The sequence below is a fragment of the Narcine bancroftii genome, chromosome 9, assembly GCF_036971445.1.
Source record: "Narcine bancroftii isolate sNarBan1 chromosome 9, sNarBan1.hap1, whole genome shotgun sequence".
NCBI classification, from domain to species: Eukaryota; Metazoa; Chordata; class Chondrichthyes; order Torpediniformes; family Narcinidae; genus Narcine; species Narcine bancroftii.
The window spans coordinates 97,501,980-97,518,768 of NC_091477.1; the positions used below are offsets into that span (position 1 = coordinate 97,501,980).

Consider the following 16,789-nt stretch of genomic DNA (forward strand, 5'->3'; position numbering starts at 1 on the left):
TCTGACCTGTTGAGTATTTCCACCTTTTTCTGCTTTCATGTCAGATTTTCAGCATCGTCAATCATATTTTACAACCTCTGATGTTCTCACATGTGATGCTGATAAAGAGCAGGATCTGTCAAATAAACACCACTTGAAGCTTCTTCCATCCTCCATTTATGGTTTTTTAGACTGTAATGTCAGAAAAATCATGGTAAAAATTAACATGATTACTGCCCGTGTGGTCGTTCATACCGGGTGCCTTTTTAGACTGCAAGTACCTGAGTGCCACAGTCCCGGTGGTTGGACGTGCAGGAGAATGAATGACCAACAATGAATTTTTCCGGTACGATTTACACTGCAGCTTCCTCCAAAAAGTTGTTGGGGTCCTGCAGGATAAATCACGGTGCAGGAATTAACTCAAAATTTCTGCACATTCCTTTTTTAGACTGCATGCGTAGCAGCAAAATTCTCTGATTGTGTCATTACGTGCCTGCAGTCAAAAAACCATAATTGAGTTGTGAGATAGGAAGCATCCCATGATTCCACCACAGTTGTCTGAAGGTTGACATAAACCTGCTCTCAAAAACACAAACAAGAAGAAATACAAGTTGTCTATATACAACACTCTATCATGTTTCATCCTGAGGAAGAAGCCTCATGTCATTAACTTGTTACTTCATGTATTTATGATCTAATAATATTGCTCTTTATCCAGCTTCTTAAGTCAGGTTCTAATATTAGGGGGAGTGAGCGCATAAAAAAGATGCCACGACACACCCCAGATGCTGAGTCAGTAGTTGAATAGTGGGCCGCATTGATTTTTCAGCAGAGTCGGAGCTGGGGAGGGGGTGGCGTTGGACTGGGGTGGGGGAGGCGGTGGCATCAGACCGGCGCGGGGTGGAGACATTGTCAGACCGGTGGGGGTGGGGGGGATGCGCCGCTTTTGAAAAATACGTAATTCCCCCTGCAGCCCCTAGCTGTGTTACAGCCTACAGTTTAAAATAAGACTTCCTTATCCCTTGAACCAGGGTTGGCTAAACTCCGACCCCAAGGCCAACTGCAGCCCTTTGCCCATTTTTAAGTGGCTGGTTAGAAAAAAAAAGGCGGCGTTGCCAGAGCTACTGGTGTGGACGTGCAGGAAGTGGGAAGTAATGTCTAAGCGCTCCCCTGCAGTGTCCAACCACCTAGTCTGACTGTCGTTGGCTCTGTACAGAATTTAAACGGCCTGTTAAAGGAGCCAATGGCAGTTGAAAACTGTGGGATTAGTATTGTTTGGCCCGTGACTCCTTATATTTTTCTGTATGTGGCCCACAACCAAAAAATTTGGCCATCCGTGTCTTGAATTCTTTCTGGCACAATTCCTGAGTAATGCTCATGGAATGTTCCATAAGAAATTATAATGGGGTGGAAGATGTGAGATTCTCAATGTAATAGCATAGATTTCTCCTAGAGAGCAGAGCCACAATATCCCAGATAAATTATCAATTATTGCAAAATGCTAAACAATTCAAAATCCACAGTTTTTAAAAATCATTCTTTGCTATTTTACAATGAAAATATGTTTAGATTCATCAGTAAGTTCTATCTATAATGAATGTATTCTTGCTTTTGGTAGTGTCCTCGTACAAAGTTGTAATCTTGAAATCTTTTTTGACATTCAGACAGAGAGGCGACAGTCAAAAGTATAATATGTAAACTGAATGGAAAATTCTGAACACAGCACAGAAGGAATAAACAGAAAAATAAAGGCATTTCTTTGAAAATCTGGAACTTATCCTTTGAAGCAGTTTTGGGGTGAAGCGATAAACTGAGGTAAGTTCAGAAAAAAGTGAAAATTCAGTGATTAAATTAAAAGAAATGTCTTTGTCTTTCTAGTCATTGACCTACATTGTTTTCAGTTTGTACAATGGACGGAGATATTTGGCATTGTCCTGCTGACTCATCTGTGCTGAATTCAAATGATTATATTAGAATATTGATATTTTGATTGATATATGTCAGAACTGTACTGCTCTTACCAGCAATGGCAAGAAACCAAAGCTTCATAAATTTAAGACAACAAAATGGAAAAAGAAAGATTTCTAGGTTCCATGTTGTATTATTTGAACAATTCTACATTAATTGTGGAAATGGGTGCATTTGTTTAACTATTGATGATTTATACAATGAATGAACTTTTATGCCAAGATATGGTTGGTTACACTCTGCATATATTCTGGGCATTTATGTCATCATCTTAATCATTATTGAGAGAAATGTTTTACCAAGTCAAATCTGTGTATTTGCCTTGATCAAATCAATTGTCCACAATGTAAGAATTATCCGTGACATAAAGAAAACATCACTAATGTATAAAATTAAAATAAAAAGGATTGAAGAGCCATATGAAACAAATTTGTCTACTTCTATTTAAACATTTCAACTGGCCCTTGCTATTCTAAATGATGCACTTCAGTATTCTGGGCAACATTACAGCTTCCTCTGTGCTTTTAAGTGATGTGTTTGGAGTTTTCTTGCTGCCTGCTTCATAGACCTAAAAAGCAGATGTGTGGTGAATATTAGTGGGAGAGCCTCGGGCAAATCCTCTACAATACTTAGTGTGTAAATGTGGTTCCTGCCCAATTTGAAAAGCAGCAAGAGGAAGGCCAAAGATTGACAAAAGGTGTCTTGTTCTGTTACTGAAGAATCTTGCGGGGGGGCGGGGTTGGGGGGGGGGGTTAAAGACTGGCAAAAGGTGTCTTGTTCTGTTACTAAAGAATCTTGTGGGGGGGGGGTGAAGACTGACAAAAGGTGTCTTGTTCTGTAACTGAAGAATCTTGTGGGGGGGGTCAAAGATTGGCAAAATGCTATGTTTGGAAGATCAAGTGTGGCTAAATATTGAAGTTAAAATCTAAGAGACAAATCAAAAAGACAACATAACATGTAAGCATTATGTTGCATAGAATTGTACAGAAACATGCCATCTGGAGTTTGATTCACATGAGTGGCCTCCATCTATTTAATTTATCTACCCCTATCAAAGTCTCTTTATTTTTCCATCATAATTTTCCATTTAAAAACATCCCTATCACTCTCCATATTCACACAGTTCCACCTTCTCACCTCACAGAGTCATGTTTCTCGAGCATTCTTCACTAGATTTATGAATTACTATCCCATATTTATGTCCCTAATTTTGGATCAAGAGCATGTAAACTTGCTCTGCATGTCCACCCTTTCAACTTGCTTCATGATTTCTAAACCACTACTCAGTCTGAACTTTGGAAGAGAAAAAGGTGGCATGGTTAGTATAGCGGTTAGCACAACGCTGTTACAGCGCCAGCGATCGGGACCAGGGTTTGAATCCCATGCTGTCTGTAAGGAATTGGTACATTCTCTACATGTCTGCATGGGTTTTCCCTGGAGGCTCTGGTTTCTACCCACCATTCAAAATGTACCGTATATTGTGGGTTAATTGGGTGTAATTGGGTGTCACGGGATCATGTGCTGTATGATTAATTTTTTTTATTAAAAAATTATCAAAAATCCCCCCCAGACAGACACACTTTCTCAATTCTAGCCAACTGGTAAATCTCTTTTGAATCTTCTTTCATCATGTTATATCAATATTCAAAATTTGTTGACCTGAGCTATAGATAGGTCTAACTAATGTACACAATAAACAAGAACTTGGGGTCCTGGAAGTTTGGAATATGAACAGAAAATGCTGAAAACACTCATGGGTCAGGTAGCATCCGTGGGAACAGAATCCAAGTTAACATTTCAGGATGAAGACCCTTTGTGTGACAAATGCTCCATATAAATTTAACATAACTTCTCAGGATTGGCCTGTATTCATTGGAATTTAGGAGAATGTTTCATTATTTTGAATGTTTAAAGGCATGGACAGAGTAGATGTTGAAAGGTTGTTTCCCATGGCAGGAGAGTTGTGGACAAGAGGGCACAACTTCAGGTTTAAAGGGTGTCCACTGAGAACAGAGATGCATAGGAATTTACCAGAGGGTGGTAAACCTGTGGAATTGGTTGATACAGGTGATTGTGGAGGCCAGACCATTGCATGTATTTCTTTTTTGAAGTTCTTATTTTTTATGTATCAACACACATATATCATTGTACATATTGCAAAAGAATTTATTTTTGATACATATCTTTACCCCTCCCACAGAAAATATAAACCCCCCAAAGAATAGAAAGAAAAAAAAAGAGTTTAAGAAAAGAAAGATTAAGAAAACGTACATAATAAATTAACAACATTTTTAAAAAAAATTATTCTTATATAAACAAAACTCACAGGTCACATTATTATGGGGGTCACATTACTAAAATTATAGAACAAATATATTCTATTATAAAACTTCTAATTCTAGTTAAAAAAAACCTGTTAAATATATATGAAAAACTAATTATACATTCTTAACAATACTAAAAATAATATATAATACTACAAGGTGAAGGTTAGGTCAGGAATTGACAAACTATCTCTAAAAAAATTCATAAAGTAATTCATAAAATAATTCATAAAGTAATCACCCCAATCTTTTGCATATAAGGAAACCAAATTTTCAAAAAGTGGCTATATTTATTTCGTAGATTATAAGTAACTTTCTCCAAAGGTATGCAGCTTCTCATTTCAGTATGCCATTGATCAATAGTTAAATTTGCTTCTAACTTCCATGTAGTTGCAATACACTTTTTAGCAATTTTCAAAAAATCCCTCTGAAAATACTGTAGGTGAACTCTCAGCTCAATCATTGCAAAATCACCAAGTAGAACTAACAAAGAATCTTGCAGAAGTGGGATCCCTATTATCTGTGGCAGAAAATCCAATAAATTAGTCCAAAAGAAATTTAATTTGGGGCAGAACCTCGTTGAGTGTATAAAGTACCCACATCTTGCTTACATCAAAAAAATATGTCAGACAGTTCAGATTTTAATTTATTAAGTTTTTGAGGTGTTAAATATAACTGGTGCAAGAAATTATACTTAACTATTCTATATCAAATGTTAATAATGCCTTGCATACTATCAAAACATATCTGGGTCCATTTTTTATCAGCAATAATCTGGTCTAAATCAATTTCCCATCTATGTTTAAATTTAAATGAATCTTTCTTATTAGTTCCTTTTAAAATGATCAAATGCATAATTGATATAAAATATTTCAAATATGGATTGGTAACTACATTTCAATCATCTTTCGAAGGTTCTTTTTCTTTGGCTTGGCTTCGCGGACGAAGATTTATGGAGGGGGTAAAAAGTCCACGTCAGCTGCAGGCTCGTTTGTGGCTGACAAGTCCGATGCGGGACAGGCAGACACGATTGCAGCGGTTGCAAGGGAAAATTGGTTGGTTGGGGTTGGGTGTTGGGTTTTTCCTCCTTTGCCTTTTGTCAGTGAGGTGGGCTCTGCGGTCTTCTTCAAAGGAGGTTGCTGCCCGCCAAACTGTGAGGCGCCAAGATGCACGGTTTGAGGCGATATCAGCCCACTGGCGGTGGTCAATGTGGCAGGCACCAAGAGATTTCTTTAGGCAGTCCTTGTACCTTTTCTTTGGTGCACCTCTGTCACGGTGGCCAGTGGAGAGCTCGCCATATAATACGATCTTGGGAAGGCGATGGTCCTCCATTCTGGAGACGTGACCCATCCAGCGCAGCTGGATCTTCAGCAGCGTGGACTCGATGCTGTCGACCTCTGCCATCTCGAGTACTTCGACGTTAGGGGTGTAAGCGCTCCAATGGATGTTGAGGATGGAGCGGAGACAACGCTGGTGGAAGCGTTCTAGGAGCCGTAGGTGGTGCCGGTAGAGGACCCATGATTCGGAGCCGAACAGGAGTGTGGGTATGACAACGGCTCTGTATACGCTTATCTTTGTGAGGTTTTTCAGTTGGTTGTTTTTCCAGACTCTTTTGTGTAGTCTTCCAAAGGCGCTATTTGCCTTGGCGAGTCTGTTGTCTATCTCATTGTCGATCCTTGCATCTGATGAAATGGTGCAGCCGAGATAGGTAAACTGGTTGACCGCTGAAGAGCTGGCTCTGAATGGGCAACTAAAGCGGCATCATCTGCAAAGAGTAGTTCACGGACAAGTTTCTCTTGTGTCTTTGTGTGAGCTTGCAGGCGCCTCAGATTGAAGAGACTGCCATCCGTGCGGTACCGGATGTAAACAGCGTCTTCATTGTTGGGGTCTTTCATGGCTTGGTTCAGCATCATGCTGAAGAAGATTGAAAAGAGGGTTGGTGCGAGAACACAGCCTTGCTTCACGCCATTGTTAATGGAGAAGGGTTCAGAGAGCTCATTGTTGTATCTGACCCGACCTTGTTGGTTTTCGTGCAGTTGGATAATCATGTTGAGGAACTTTGGGGGACATCCGATGCGCTCTGGTATTTGCCAAAGCCCTTTCCTGCTCACGGTGTCGAAGGCTTTGGTGAGGTCAACAAAGGTGATGTAGAGTCCTTTGTTTTGTTCCTGCACTTTTCTTGGAGCTGTCTGAGGGCAAAGACCATGTCAGTGGTTCCTCTGTTTGCGCGAAAGCCGCACTGTGATTCTGGGAGAATATTCTCGGCGACACTAGGTATTATTCTATTTAGTAGAATCCTAGCGAAGATTTTGCCTGCAATGGAGAGCAACGTGATTCCCCTGTAGTTTGAGCAGTCTGATTTCTCGCCTTTGTTTTTGTACAGGGTGATGATGGTGGCATCACGAAGATCCTGAGGCAGTTTACCTTGGTCCCAACAAAGCTTGAAAAACTCATGCAGTTTGGCATGCAGAGTTTTGCCGCCTGCCTTCCAGACTTCTGGGGGGATTCCATCCATACCTGCTGCTTTGCCACTTTTCAGTTGTTCAATTGCCTTATATGTCTCATCCAGGGTGGGAACCTCATCCAGCTCTAGCCTTAGGGGCTGTTGAGGGAGCTGGAGCAGGGCGGAATCTTGGACTGAGCGGTTGGCACTGAAAAGAGATTGGAAGTGTTCTGACCATCGGTTGAGGATGGAGATCTTGTCGCTGAGGAGGACTTTGCCGTCTGAGCTGCGCAGCGGGCTTTGGACTTGGGGTGAGGGGCCGTACACAGCCTTTAGAGCCTCGTAGAAACCCCTGAAGTCGCCAATGTCCGCGCTGAGCTGTGTTCGTTTGGCGAGGCTAGTCCACCACTCATTTTGGATCTCCCGGAGTTTGCGCTGAAGATGGCTGCATGCGCGACGGAAGGCTTGTTTCTTCTCTGGACAGGACGGCTTTGTAAGGTGAGCCTGGTGGGCAGCTCGCTTCTTTGCCAGCAGCTCCTGGATTTCCTGGCTGTTTTCGTCAAACCAGTCCTTGTTTTTCCTGGAGGAGAAGCCCAGTACCTCTTCAGTGGATTGCAGTATGGTAGTCTTCAACTGATCCCAGAGGGTTTCAGGGGACGGGTCCGTGAGGCGGGTTGCAACGTCGAGCTTTGCTTTGAGGTTTGCCTGGAAGTTTCCTCTCGCTTCGTCTGACTGGAGGTTTCCAACATTGAACCTCTTTCTGGAGGCTTTACTGTTCCTGGGCTTTGGCTTGAAGTGAAGGTTGAGCTTGCAGCGAACCAGCCGGTGGTCAGTGTGGCATTCCGCGCTAGGCATGACCCTGGTGTGGAGCACATCTTGTTTGTCACTTTCTCGCACCAGGATGTAGTCCAGGAGGTGCCAGTGTTTGGATCGGGGATGCATCCAGGTGGTCTTAAGGCTGGAATAGATAGATTATCTCGTAAGAAAGCCTTCAATTGGAAATATCCAAAAATAATTTTATTTGATAATCCATATCTAGTTTTTAACTGGTCAAATGATACCAATTGCCCATCCTGAAAACAATCTTTAATAACCTTTATACCTTTTTTGACCATTCTATAAAATTTTGTTATTCATCGTAAAGGGTATCAATCTGTTTTATACTATCGGCATATTAGCTAAACCATATCCTTACAATCCTGTTATTTTATGCACTTTATGCCATATTCACATCAAATGTCATGATATTGGTGTATCTGATTCCTCTGTCAATAAGCCTTGGTTATAATATTTCTTCAGAATTTTGTTCATATATTTTATACAGTTTGACATTTACCCAAGCAACTTTTACTCCCTCTTCAAAAAAAGAGAGAAATCTAAATTGCATAGCAATGTAATACTCAAAATTAGGTAATTGAAAACCACTTAGTTCATATCTCCGAGTAAGCTTTTCAATGGAGATCCTGGATATCTTACCTTTCCACAAAAACTTTCTGATGATTTTATTTAAGTCCTTAAAAATTTTTTAGGAATAATAATAGGATTGAAATAAGTATTGGATTCTAGGAAAGATGTTCATTTTGATACAATTCACCCTGCCTATCAAAGTAATAGGTAATTCCATCTATCGTTTTAGATCATCTTTAATTGTTTTAAATAATGGTCCAAAATTGATCTTGTATAAAGTATCTAACCATGGATTAATTCTTACACCTCAATATTTGATTCCTTCTTCAGGCAGAAAAATCTCTAAATTTCAATGGCACCACTTTGCTCTTGTCCCAATTTACTTTGGATCCCAATATTCTGCCATTTTGATCTCGTCTTATTTGTAAATTAGCCCAATGATTCTTCCGGGCCAGTTAAATAAACAATCACATCATCTGCAAATATTCTTAATTTGTGTTCATCTAGGACAGTTTTAACGCCTTTAATATTTGGATCAGACCGAATTAGTCCGGCTAAAGGTTCTATTACTAGTACAAAGAGGGCAGGGGACAGCGGTAAACCTTGTTTAGTTGATCTTGTCAAATAAATAAAATCAGACATAACCACATTCGTCACCACCTTTGCCTTTGGATCAAAATACAGTGCTTTTATCCACTTTATAAATGTTGGACCTAACCCAAATTTTGCAAGTGTTTTAAAAAGAAAACTACACTCACCCATTTCAAAAGTTTTTTTCTGCATCAAGTGCTACTGCAACACTTGGATTGTCCTTGTTTTGAACTAAGAGGATCAAACTAATCAGTCTGGTCATATTATCTGCTGATTTTTTTGTATTTAATAAATCCTGTTTGATCTCTATGAATCAATCTTGGTAAGAAATTTTATAATCTATTCGCTAATAATTTAGATAAAATTTTGTAATTAATGTTTAGTAGAGAATTTGGCCTATAAGATGATATTATTAATGGATCTTAACCTTTTCTTGAAATAATAGCAGTTCTAAAAGAATCTGGTAAAGTTCCTGTCTGGTCTTCATAAAAACTGGGATCAATACATCTTTAAATTCCTTATAGAATTCAGAAATAAAGCCATCATCTCCTGGAGACTTATTATTCTGTAATGAAGTTATTGCTTTTGCAACTTTCGCAACTGAGAACGGTGTTCCCAAAATCTTCTGCTCCTCCTGATCCAGTTGAGCTAAATTAACTAGATCTAGAAATTGATCAATTCTATCTTCATCATTCCTTGATTCTGATTAATATAGTTTAGTATAAAATTGTTTAAAAGAGTCATTTATATCTTGAGGATTATATGAAACAGAAATTTTTATCAGGCCGAATAGATGTAATTACTTTAGATTCTCGTTCTTTTTACAATTGCCAAACTAGGATCTTGTTTGCTCATTCTCCCAATTCATAAAATCTTTGTTTACTATTTTAAAGCAATTTTTCTATTCTAGATGACTATAAAGTGTTATATTGTAACTTCTTATTCAATAAAATGCTCTTCCTATCTTCCGACAGATATTTGTGTAATTCTTTCGCCAAGAATAGAATCTCTTTTTCCAAATTATCAACTTGGATCATATGTTCTATTTTAATTTTAGAGGAAAAACATTATTTGACCATGAATATAAGCCTTAAGTGTGTCCCAAAGGATGAAGTTATTATCCATTGAACTATCATTAAATATCAAAAAACTGTTTTATTTGATCTATAATAAATTGACAAAATTCTTCTCGTTTCAATAGTATGTTATTAAAATCTTCAGCGATAAGCTATTGCCCTTTTATCCTCTAAATTTAGCACTATATATAATGGGGATTGATCTGAAATAAGCCTGGGTATATATTGGATTTGCTGTACTCTACCATGTAGTTTAGCTGACATTAAGAACATATCTATCCTAGAATATGTGCCATGGTGATTAGAGTAAAATGAATAATCTCTCTCCATCGGGTATTACTTCCTCCAGACACCTATCAGATTAAAATCCTTTTTTAATAACAGTGTTAGCTTTTGCGATTTTGAATTTCCCACTGTTCTTGTTGACTTGCCCAGAAAAGGGTCTAAACAAAAGTTAAAATTCCCCCCCTACAAAATATTATCATTTACCTCACTCAATTGAACAAAAGTCTCTTGTATCAACTTATGATCATCAAAGTTAGGTTGTAGATATTCTTCAGTGTCCATTTTTCTGATAAAAATTGACAATTAATAAGAACAAACCTACCAAATGGGTCTAGAACAACTTTTTAAATCAAAATAGGTAATTTTTTAATGTAAATTTTTAATGTAGCAACTACTCTAGCCTTGGTATTAAAATGTGAAGCTACAACTGTAGCTCAGTGACTCAGTAACTCAGTTGCAATCAGTTTCTCTATCACTCCGGCTCCCCCAAGAAATTTTCCATCTGTAAAAGAAAATCAAACTAACAATCAATTACTAACCCCACAATATAACTTTCATTTCAAGTATCATTCTTGCCAATTTCTACTTGACATAAATCTGGTAGTTTTTCCACAAATTGTCATGCGTGATCTGTATTCCAGAAAGTCTGACTTTGTTGACCTTGTGGAAATATCTTCAAAGTAGCTGGAAAACATTGTGCAAAAGTATAACCTTTCTTCCACAGAATATTCTTAATTGGATTAAAACTTTTACATTTTTTCAATAATTCCAAACTAATATGAGGATTTTTTTCAATAATTCCAAACTAATATGAGGATAGATGCCTTCTATTTCCAGCGGCAATTTTCTCTCTTTGGCTCGTTTTGCCGCTAACTCCAAAACTTTTTCTTGATATTGAATAAATTTCACTGTTATAGGCCTTGGATTCTGTTCCGAAGGGGGTTTAGATCGTGAAACCCTAAGGGCAGGTTCAATCTCGATACCATCTTTAAAATGTTCATGCCCAAAAATCTAAGGGATCCATCCCTGCATAAACTTAATCATATCTCCCCCCCTTTCCTTAATCACATCTTCCCCTTCATTCCCTTAATCACATCTTCTCCCTCCTTTCTTTAATCATATCTTCCCCCTCCTTTCTTTAATCATATCTCCCTCCTCCTTTCCTTCTTTAATACTGATAACCTTGACATTGTTTTTGCAAGTATTTTTTCATTTTTCTCTTTAACATGCAAATCGTTTGGAGAGATCATCCAGTCTATCTTTAAAATTTCAGTTCTCCTGTTCCAGTACTTTAACTCTTTCATCTACTACATTATACTAGTATTTGAACTTCTTTAATCAGTCCATATACTTGTCTATCTTCCCATCCATTTTGGTTTCAAATTTAACCTCAGACTGTTTAATATTTTTCCTTACCAACTTTAATTCTTCCATTATAATAGTTAAAGGATCTTTAATAGCTGTAGGTGATAAAAGTTTCAACCTAACCCTTTCCTCTTCCTCTTCCAACTGTTCTTCCCCTTCTTCTCCCTGTATAATATCCTCTTCTAATTCTTCTTGCCTTTCTTCTTCCTCTTCTTCATATATCCTTCAGTTTCCTTAATAATTTGTATCATTGCCATTCTCCTGGTTGATTCTGGGTCCTGACTCACCAATTTTGTGAGCCATTCAGCCAGGGCTCCCTTCTGCAAATGTTCACGCATGCGTGATTCCTTGTTCGCATAATTCCTTCCACCAGTTCATCTGGGCATCCCTTCTCTTACAGGGACACCACAAGCCACTGAGTGCCAAATTGGGGAGCTCATTTTGGACAGAGAGCCGGTCCCACTCTAGCTCCTGGTCTCATCTGCAAGGTAGGCCCTTCTTTTTCTTCCAGCTGTAATTCTTTTCCATCTTTGTTTTTCTCTTCTACTTCTCTGTCCTTTTTGAGTGGCATTTTTTCACATTCCAGGGGAGTTCCCTCTTCTTCCTTATTATTTTTTAGAGTAAATACTTTGATTTTCGGGTCTTTTTTAAACTTTTTCTTGAAGGAGCCAGATCTCTTGTTCTGGCTCTATGTTATCACGTGACGTCCCCCTCCATTGCTGTATATAAAGCAGAGATTGAAATGTTCTTGATTAGCTGCGACATCAAAGGCAGTGGGGCTGAGTGGGAAAATGGATCAGCTCATGATTAAATGGTGGGGAAAACTTGATGGGCTGAATAGCCAATTCTGCTTCAATGTCTTATAACATTGAAATGACACTTCTATTAGTTTTAACAGCAATCCTCTTTTGTTTGGTGAGTTTGGTTCTCTATTGAGATCTTTTGGTTAATTTAATCAGTTTATGCTGTTTGTCCTGGAGTAGGTATCCTCTTTGACCTTCCTTTCCCCAAATACATCATCTAATATCAATTTTTTTTATATATGCTCTTTCAAACTTAGTGAAAATCTATCAATATTTGATGGAACCTTCCTCTCTGTTACTTATTCCTGTCCATTTGACTTCATGTACAAACTTTGAGATTGCATTTCAGAATCCCTTTCAAACTGCTTGTGTAAATAATGATCAACAATGACACTTATACTGGGTGTTTCTGACCATCATGTCCCATCTTCCAATGGTTTGAGTACCTTTAGTCTCCAGTCACATTTTTCTACATTGTATCCAATATATTGTACATGTTGTTGATTGCCCTGTACGTGCCCTTACCTTATTGCTGAGGGAATCTCTTAGTCCCATCACTGATATTTCTTCTTTTGGCTTGGCTTCGCGGACGAAGATTTATGGAGGGGGTAAAAAGTCCATGTCAGCTGCAGGCTCGTTTGTGGCTGACAAGTCCGATGCAGGACAGGCAGACACGATTGCAGCGGTTGCAGGGGAAAATTGGTGGGTTGGGGTTGGGTGTTGGGTTTTTCCTCCTTTGCCTTTTGTCAGTGAGGTGGGCTCTGCGGTCTTCTTCAGAGGAGGTTGCTGCCCGCCAAACTGTGAGGCGCCAAGATGCACGGTTTGAGGCGTTATCAGCCCACTGGCGGTGGTCAATGTGGCAGGCACCAAGAGATTTCTTTAGGCAGTCCTTGTACCTCTTCTTTGGTGCACCTCTGTCTCGGTGGCCAGTGGAGAGCTCGCCATATAACACGATCTTGGGAAGGCGATGGTCCTCCATTCTGGAGACGTGACCCATCCAGCGCAGCTGGATCTTCAGCAGCGTGGACTCGATGCTGTCGACCTCTGCCATCTCGAGTACTTCGACGTTAGAGATGTAAGCGCTCCAATGGATGTTGAGGATGGAGCGGAGACAACACTGGTGGAAGCGTTCTAGGAGCCGTAGGTGGTGCCGGTAGAGGACCCATGATTCGGAGCCGAACAGGAGTGTGGGTATGACAACGGCTCTGTATACGCTTATCTTTGTGAGGTTTTTCAGTTGGTTGTTTTTCCCGACTCTTTTGTGTAGTCTTCCAAAGGCGCTATTTGCCTTGGCGAGTCTGTTGTCTATCTCATTGTCGATCCTTGCATCCGATGAAATGGTATTCTATGCACAAAATATTACATATATATTACATTTTCAATGAATTATTGTGTGACACAAAAAAAGAACTTTTGAACCTTTGATATGTCTTTATACAGGAACACATTAATTACAGGTGGCACTCATATAAAATTTTTATACATATTGCTTCTGCATTATTCTGAGCAGTATATGACACTCCTGTTCGGCTCCGAATCATGGGTCCTCTACCGGCACCACCTACGGCTCCTAGAACGCTTCCACCAGCGTTGTCTCCGCTCCATCCTCAACATCCATTGGAGCGCTCACACCCCTAACGTCGAGGTACTCGAGATGGCAGAGGTCGACAGCATCGAGTCCACGCTGCTGAAGATCCAGCTGCGCTGGATGGGTCACGTCTCCAGAATGGAGGACCATCGCCTTCCCAAGATCGTATTATATGGCGAGCTCTCCACTGGCCACCGTGACAGAGGTGCACCAAAGAAAAGGTACAAGGACTGCCTAAAGAAATCTCTTGGTGCCTGCCACATTGACCACCGCCAGTGGGCTGATAACGCCTCAAACCGTGCATCTTGGCGCCTCACAGTTTGGCGGGCAGCAGCCTCCTTTGAAGAAGACCGCAGAGCCCACCTCACTGACAAAAGGCAAAGGAGGAAAAACCCAACACCCAACCCCAACCAACCAATTTTCCCTTGCAACCGCTGCAATCGTGTCTGCCTGTCCCGCATCGGACTGGTCAGCCACAAACGAGCCTGCAGCTGACGTGGACTTTTTACCCCCTCCATAAATCTTCGTCCGCGAAGCCAAGCCAAAGAAGAAAATATGATATAGCAGGAAGACAGATAACACTCTCCTCAATGCCAGGGTCTTCTCTTTTTTTTATGTCACCCAGGCAGTCTTGATAGTTACTGGTTGAAGTGATGCAGTCCAGATCCAAGCCTTCTGTTTTCAAGAGCGCTTCATGTCACCCATCAAAAGACACCTGAAATATTTCACATACAATTCAGCCATTTTCCATTAACCATCAATCCCTTTATTTGGTTACAACAGTGATTCTCAACCTTTTTCTTTCCATACCACATACCACTTTTAAGTATTCCCTGTGCCATAGGTTCTCTAAGGGATTGCTTAACGTGGTATGTGGGTGGAAAGAAAAAGGTTGAAAACCACTGTTTTAATCGTACCTAATTGACTCATTATGTGCAGGGTTTCATAACTCCAAAGGAAATGGGCCAATGACAATTTTTCTTAAGCAAAATATTTCAGTAACATTTGGGTCTAGAGCAGTGATTCTCAACTTTTCCTTCTCATTCACACACCACCTTAAGTAATCCCTCACTAATCACAGAGCACTGATGGCGTAGGGAATACTTAAAGTGGATTTATGAGTGGAAAGAAAAAGGTTGAGATCCACTGGGTTACAATGTAAAAACAAAAGCATCCAAAAAGTAAAAATTCCAAACTACACGATATGACTTCCAGACAATACACGATATGACTTCCAGACAATATTCAACCATGTTGCTAGCACTTGGGAGCACTGTGTTGGAAGATGTAGGTGTGCCAGAGGCACAGGCAAATCAGACATTTGGTTGCCTAGAAGTTGTATGATTTAGTTTTGAATTTTCACTTTCTGGAAGCTTTCATTTTTACATTGCGACCAAAGGGGATGATTTCTTATGTCTAATAGTTTATCTCTATAAGTGATCATTTCTGTGGACATATCAAGTTGCAGTAATCGCCAGGGATGGTATAGTACCAGCAAAGTTCACTTTGCTGACTTCAGAGAATTTATACAAAGCTGTTGTTCCCAGTTATAGCATCATTAACATGCAGAGGGCATGCAGAGACAGTCAGGCTTCTTGCAGAGGGAAATATGAACTCCCAGCAAGACATCATGACTTCACAGGGGTCTTAGGGGAGCAACTCTCCCATGTAAACCTATTGAACAACATGACTGAGCATCAATAAACACATTTGGGCTGGAGTCTGCCACTCACTCTATCCATAGAGCAGTTCAAAGTGATAATGTTGAAACCTTCCCCTCCATCTGGAACTGTTGCTACTAGTTCCATCATTCCCACATGGTCTTCTTTCTATTGTTAATGCTCTTGATCATTTTTGAATGTGAAGGGGGTTTAGGAAGCACAGGAATGGTCTCAGACCTGAAATGTTGATTCTGTCTCTCATTCCGCAGATGGTTCTTTCCCTGTTGAGCTTTCCCACATTTCCTGCATTTTATTTCAAATTTCCAGCGCCTGCGTATAATGCTCAATTTCAACAATGTTATTTGGCCTGATGATCACTTCACACCTACCTAACCACAAAAACCAATGTTGCAGACTTTGTATTACATCTGTTTGTCCTCAATTTAATTTTTCCAAGGCTTATACTTCATGATCTGCATGTGTGCTGCTCTTCAAGTGTTTGAGTCTTAACTTGAGACACATTGTTTCATGTTTGTAAATTAAAGTTAATGTGTTTAACCATGAGTTTTTCAGACACACTCTATCACATTTTCATCGTCTCAATGGAAGAGATTGGATCATTGCATTATTTCTGGCAGCTATAATTCACCTCCATCCCATCTTCTCTGCCAGTGTAGTGTATGTGCGTGTGGGTCTTAACATCCAGGAAGCACAAAGGGCTGGGAAGGTGTGTTTGTATCTTCTTTCACTGTGTACATATGCACAACAATGCAGTGATGTCAATACCTATTTGCATTTATTACATCTTAAATGATACTGATGCAAATCCTTTGTGGCCTTCAATTGGCTATCCAGCCATGCAAAATAAAGAGAAGGCGTTCACTGCAGTATTGATCTTCAGAAAGACAATGATGGCTAATGTTATGATCTGCATTCTCAATTTCCAACTGGAGGACGCTCACTGCAACCAAACAAATGATCTCATCAATACTGATGTTTTGGAGCATGCAACAGATGCCACATTACAAATGTAGATGCATTTATAATGTTAGGCACTACCAGACCAATCTTTCACTGATCCTGTTCTATTATGACCCAAAGGAGTCATTATCCATCTAAAAGCTGGTGTGTGATTTGTTGAAGGTATAAGAAACAGTCTAGCATTGCATTAATAGAATATTATTGATTCTAGTGAGAATCAGATTACATTCCCCACTCTGCCCATTCAGATCCTATAAATAACTTTGATTCGAGGACTTCATTAAACATTGTCAAAATACCAATCTCTGGTCAAGTTTT

The 16,789-nt window shown here is 39.7% G+C and overlaps 1 protein-coding gene across 4 annotated transcripts in view; it reads left to right on the plus strand.

Moving 5' to 3' along the window:
- Positions 1-16,789, plus strand: part of pde6d (phosphodiesterase 6D, cGMP-specific, rod, delta) — a 191,478-nt gene that overhangs the window by 140,030 nt on the left and 34,659 nt on the right. For 2 of the 4 annotated variants that reach the window (XR_011344211.1, XR_011344212.1), the window contains exons 6-7: positions 1,644-1,794; positions 11,839-11,926. The gene's annotated coding sequence lies outside the window, so the exon portion shown is untranslated. The remainder of the gene's footprint in view (positions 1-1,643; positions 1,795-11,838; positions 11,927-16,789) is intronic. The other 2 variants (XR_011344213.1, XR_011344214.1) reach the window with 1 other exon arrangement.